This window comes from Trichosurus vulpecula, chromosome 1 (genome assembly GCF_011100635.1).
Source record: "Trichosurus vulpecula isolate mTriVul1 chromosome 1, mTriVul1.pri, whole genome shotgun sequence".
In the NCBI taxonomy this organism is placed as follows: Eukaryota; Metazoa; Chordata; class Mammalia; order Diprotodontia; family Phalangeridae; genus Trichosurus; species Trichosurus vulpecula.
Window position 1 is genome coordinate 49443737 of NC_050573.1, and position 6000 is coordinate 49449736.

Genomic DNA, 6000 nt, shown 5'->3' on the forward strand with positions numbered 1-6000 from the left:
CTTAAAATTGATAGACCTGGTCCTTCTAGTGATTAGGAATGCTAACTGCATTGATGGCCCCTGCTTAATTCACTTCCTGGAACTTCTTGCTCCAAGGAGGTCCAACATCCACCAACATCCACTCCTGCCAACCAAAAATGGGTGGGTGAAGACTTTGAGCCTGGGCCACCTGCCCACATAGAGAAGTTCACCTCCCATACTTCTTTGAGGAGCCCAGAGACCCAGAAACACAAAACAGAAATGTTTTGAGAATATTACTATACCCTCTGGTCTGCTTAGAAGTGAGAATAGAAAAGACAAAATGGAAAGTCCACTTCCTTTCTGGGAAGCTCTGGTTGTGACTATAAGACCTGTGTTCCCAGCAGAAACAGGATTTGAGGACCAAAAAAGGGCACCTGCCATGAGCAATAGGGAGAAAGCTTGTTAGCTGCTCTCATTCCTCATTCTGGAAGGCAGAGGGGAAAGCAGGGGCATGTGGAGAAATGCTCTCAGTTTGGCAGAGTCTGGGTTTACCCAAGACACTCAGGACAGACCCTTTTCCCCTTCCCCAGGGGCCAGTCAAGCTTCACAAGAAGTTGGGAGAGAGAGTTTGAGATTGGTCCCAGAATTCAGGCCTTAAGTTGGGTCCCTAGCTTTGGAAAAACAAGTTCACCAATGCACCTTTGGTATATAGGGTTGTGACATTCTGGAAAGCAATTGGGAACTATGTCCCCAATGTCACTAAACTGTGTGTACCCTTTAACCCAGCTAGACCCCTGTGAAATCTGTACAACTCAAAGAGATCAAAGAAAGGAAAAAGACAAAAATACTCATAACATCTATTTTCTGTAGCAGCAAATAATCTTGTGCCATAAGAAATGAACCATGTCAGAGGCACTTGAGTAGACCCGTATTAACTGTTAGAATGAAGCAGAACCAGAACCAGATTTTATGTAGTAGCTGCAACATTCTCAAGAGAAGCAACATCCCAAGACTTAAGAAGCTCCTCCAGAGGACCAATGATGGAGCACACTACCCACCTACCGAGGGTGGGAGATGGACCCCACATGCATGGTGAGACAGACATCTTTCAGACACATCTAACTTGGGTATTTGTTTTGGTTGACTACGTATACTTGTTACAAAGGCTTTCTTTTTCTTTTTTTCCAACGGGAGGGAAGAAGAGAGGGCATGGAAATAAGGTAGCAAAAAAAAAAAAATTAGGGAAAGAAATAGGTGTCATTGTAAGCCTCCTTTTTTAAAAATACACAGAAGGCCAGGAAGAATCACAGACAAGTAGAACGGCTTTTGGAGCTATGTGTTACATTTATTTTACATTTAAAAAGGAAAAGTGAGGGACAGCTACATGGTGCGGTGGATAGAGCCCAGCCCTGGAGTCAGGAGGTCCTGAGTTCAAACCTGAACTCAAGACACTTACTAGCTGTGTGACCTTGGGCAAGTCACTTAAGCCCCATTGATTCCAGAAAAGAAAAGTGAGCCACACATAAGAGATCGCCACCGCTTTGTTTACAATCCTATTTTTTCTGTTCTGCTGTGTATGTGGAAATGTCCATTCTGTTCAGTGTTTGATAAGTTCAGGATATACACAAATAAATAGATTTTTAAAAAAAAGGCTAGAAGCTAGAAGGGGCTTCAGTGGTCATCTAATCCAAACCCCTGATTTTATAGAAAAAGAAAATGAGGCCCAGAGAGGAGGAAAAGAGGCTTCTCCAAGGTTATACAGTAAGTGTCAGAAGTAGGATTTGAACCCAGATCTTCCAACCACAACATAATGTTCTTTCCATTATAGCACTGGCATAAATTGGTGAATTCCTTCTAGAGCTTCCATTTTGGAGAGGGGCTCAGGCTCCTGGCATGCTTCTGATTTTCTCACCCAAGGTGGCTACCTCCATCTCCATCCCCTGGACTCCCACACTCCCTTTTCCACTTGCTTTTTTGTGTCGTCTTCACCTGTTGGAATGTAAGCTCCTTGAGGTCAGGGACTGTCTTTCTTTTTACTTATATTTAAATCCCCAGAGTTTAGTGCCGGGTACACAGTAAGTGCTTAATAAATGCTTGCTGATCCCCAAGGCCATCTTGAATCAACTGGTCCTCATGCTCAGCCCCAAGGCTAGTTCTTGAACCCAGGTCCTGAAAACTGGGTCCTAAGTCCTGGTCAACTGAAGCTGGTCCCCTTGGTCAATAGGGTCCCCTTGACCCTTTCCCAGGAGAGGGAGCAGCAGGGGACTGAGCTTTGTGTATCTGGACTGTCGCAGGAGTGAGCATGAGGATGGTAGAGCATAGAGCATTTAGTTTGCCAAGAACTTTCCGTACTTCGTCGTGAGAGAGAAGATGGTGTGATGGAAAGAAAACTGGCTCTGGAGTCAAAGAATCTGGGTTCAAGTTCCACTTCTGACACTTACTACTTGTTTGAGCCTGGGTGAGCCACAATCTACCTGCACTTTAGACTATATATGTGTGTGCGTGTGTGTGTATATATATATGAAACATAGATGTTATATAGACCATATATGCGTGTTTATATTCAAAGCTCGCTCTTCCAGCAAGTTTTACAGTGGATAGAGTAGTTGATCTGGAAGACATGAGTTCAAATGTGGCCTCAAATGCTTACCTGAGCTAATAACTGCTGGGTGCCTCAGTTTCCCAATTTGTAAAATGGAGGTTGTTGTGAAGATCGAATGAGAAAGTGTTTGTAAAGTGCTTTGCAAACCTTAAAGCACTATTATATATTACCATTCCCATTATTATTATTTTCCTGATTGTAAGACCAGCATTCCTCTTGCTATCCCATACTGCCTCTCAAAAATGACAATGAGCTGCTCACTTTTAATGTTTGCAAAGCTCTTTCCTACAACAACCCCATGAGGGATGTAGTAAAGTATTACTATCCTCATTGTACAGAGGAGAAAATTGAACCTCTGAATGCTCAAATCCATTTCCCATGATGAGATTGCTAATGAGTACCTGAGGCAAGATTTCAACCCCTATCTCCTGAGCCTAAGTCTGATCCTCTGTCTGGTATACTACTCAAGCCTACCCACGCAACCCCTTCCATGACCGGAAGAACTCTGAGCAAGGCTCAGAGATGTACGTCAGGAAATAATCACCAAGCATTTATTAAGCGCTTACTGTGTGCCAGACATTGCACTAGGCGCTGGGGATACAAATACTAGCAAAAAGAAAGATGGTCCCTGCCTTCAAGAGGCTTACAGTCTAACAAGGGAAGATGACACAAAAAAGAAAGCTGAAAGGGAGAATGGTATGGTGTGTACCCACCCTAGGGTGGTATTGGAATCAGGAAAATCAGAAGCACAGCCAGGAGGGGAAAGAAACTTGGCCAAACCCGGACTCCTTCCCAAAATGGAGAGACTGGGAGGAATTTGCTAATTATTCCAATGGTAGGATGGAAAGAAGAGCAGCTGGGTGGCTCAATAGATAGAGTATTGAGCCTGGAGTCAGGAAGACCTGAGTTCAGATCTCACCTGAGACACTTAAAAGCTATGTGACCCTGGGCAAGTCATTTAATCCTGTTTGCCTCAGTTTCCTCATCCATAAAACAGGCTGGAGAAGGAAATGACAAACCGCTGCAATATCTTTGCCAAGAAAACCCCGAGGAGGTCACAAAAAGTCAGAAACGACTGAGCAACAAAACCATTTCTTTCACCTGGCAGGAGAATAGGGATCCACAATGCTTTTTGACCTACTTTTTTTTCTTGCAAGGGAAAGAACACCAGATTATGGTCAGAAGATCTGGGTTCAAATCCTACCTCTGACATTTATTGCGTAACCATGGAGATGTCACTCTTCCTCCTCTCCAGACCTCGTTTCCTTTTCCTATAAAATCCAGGGTTTATATCAGACGACCACTAAAGCCACTTCCAGCGCTGTTACTATGATCAGAAGAAGCCAGCACCACAAAGGGCAGCTGAAAGGAATAAAAATAAAGCCGGTTATTAGGCATTAAGCCCACCGGATCACGTGGGTGTGCCAGTAATTATTGCTGCTGTCCTCCTGCCTGGTTAATCAGTTGTCTGGTCAGCTGAGTCCCCTGGAGAGCACAGGCTTGGGGGAAGGAGGCAGGCGCTGAGCCACCCTTGAAGACACAGCAGCTGGCATGAACCTCTGGCAAGGGAGGGAAGGGGGGAGCTCAGAGAGTGGGACAGCTGGAGATGACAAAAAGCCCACCTCATGCATAGGGTTCTGCTCTCAGCCTTTCTCTCTAAGCAGTCTTCCCTTAACAGTCTCATTTCTTATAGTATCGACTACCACATTGGCACAGACAACCCCCAAAAGTACAACCTGACCTCCGTTCTGGGCTCCAGACCCACATCTCCAGCTGTCTACAAGACATCTCACCTTGTATGTCTCACCAGCATCCCCACAGGGAGGCATGTGGCGTATCAGAAAGCATGGTGGTGTTGGAATCAAAGGACCTTAGTTCTAATCCCTCTCTGCTGTGATCTTGGGCACATCCATACTCCAGCCTCAGTTTCCCTATCTGTAAAGTAAAAGGGTTGGGCTAAATGAGCTCTAAGTTCCCTTTTAGCTCTAAATCCTTTATCCTGTGTCTGAAACAAAGCTTATTGTTTCTTCTCCTAATACTGTCTTGCTTCCAACTTCATTATTTTTGTTGAGAGTTTTGCTGTCCTTTCAGGCACCCAGCCTCAAGACCTGAGTCATTTTTTGACTCTGTGTTCTCTCTCACCCCTATATCCAACCAGCTGCCCAGTCCTATCAATTCTACCCCCACGAGGTGGTGTTCACCGTCTTCCTCCTCTCTTCACATTAGCACTTTCCAAGTTCAGATCCAACCTCAGACCCTTACTAGCTGTGTGACTCTAGGCACAATGGGAATCATGATGGCACTTAACTCTCAGGGTCATTGCCTGCATAAAATAAAATTACATATATAAACTACATATTATATATAAAACCATATATTATATATAAAGATTATATACATATATATAAATGTATAAAGATAATAAATATAAAGTGAACCTTAGAGTGATTATATAAATTCTAGCTACTATTTTTATAACTGGCTAGGTGACTCTGGGCAAGTCAGTTAACCTCTTCTCCATATCTGTAGAACTGTTGCAGTCTGCAATTATATTTAACGTAATACCTGGCATATAGTAGGTGCTTAATAAATGTTCATTGACTAAGGAAATTGCTTCATCAGCAGATTAAAATTCTTTCAGATTGAAATTGAGATTCCTCATCAGACAGATGAAATCATAAATGTGCTCTCCTTCTTAATACCTGTGTGACCTTGAGCTAATCACTCTCTCTAATGGAGTGGTGATTTCCTCATCTGTAACATGAGGGGGATCAGACTAGATGATCTCTGGTGTCCCTTCTTGCACCTGACTGAGGATTCTACGAACCTTTGCAACTCCCATGACCAATGACATTGAAGTTAGGAATAAGGCAAAAGGAAAGATTGAAGGACAAAAGGTTAGTATTCAAGAGACCAGATGGCCTCTGAAGTCTTCTCCTATGCTATATCTATTGTCTTGAGCAGCTTTAGTCATGTTGGTGATTGCTTTGGGTGATTGCAAGATCTAAGGCCTGAACGTAAGGTGGAGACTCATCCAGTGGCTGTTCCAACCCTTCATTCTTTCCTTCTCCTTAACAAGTCAACTGCTCCCTTTCCCCCATCAACTCCTCTCCTCTCTCTCAACAAAAAGTCTTGGTTCCTCCTTTCCTTAAAAAATAGAAGGCATTTGAAGTGAGCTCCTTCTCTCCTACTCAACACCTCAAAAGCACATCTATATAAATTCTAGTTCCTTCCTGCTATTGATTATCTCCAGTTTATTCTGCCTGTAGTTTTGTTTGTACAGAACTGTTTGCATGTTGTCTTCTCCCATTAGACTGTCAGCTCCTTGAGAGCCAGGACTGATTTTTTGCCTTTCTTTGTATCCCCAGAGTGCTTGGCACACTTCCAGTTCAGTCATTTCAGTCATGTCCAATTCTCCATGACCTTCTTTGGGGTTT